This window comes from Marmota monax, unplaced genomic scaffold, assembly GCF_021218885.2.
Source record: "Marmota monax isolate L192 unplaced genomic scaffold, Marmota_monax_Labrador192_F-V1.1 WCK01_AAM20220418_F8-fsc00342, whole genome shotgun sequence".
NCBI classification, from domain to species: Eukaryota; Metazoa; Chordata; class Mammalia; order Rodentia; family Sciuridae; genus Marmota; species Marmota monax.
In genome coordinates, this window is record NW_026692007.1 from 136248 (window position 1) to 136472 (window position 225).

Genomic DNA, 225 nt, shown 5'->3' on the forward strand with positions numbered 1-225 from the left:
CTGCAGACAGCGGGCTAGGCTGACCGCGCCCCTGAGCCCGCCTTACAAAACATGCCCCGCCCGGACCTTAAGTGACTTCCCCATCTCCCGTGCCAGGGCGGGAAAGTTTGTTCTGGCACATACGCCCGCTATTGTTTTCTCTTCTTTGGGGGCGTTTGGGCAGTTTTAGGTAACCAGGAGCCATTCTTATTACTCATTAAGTCACTTATGTACTACAGATACAAT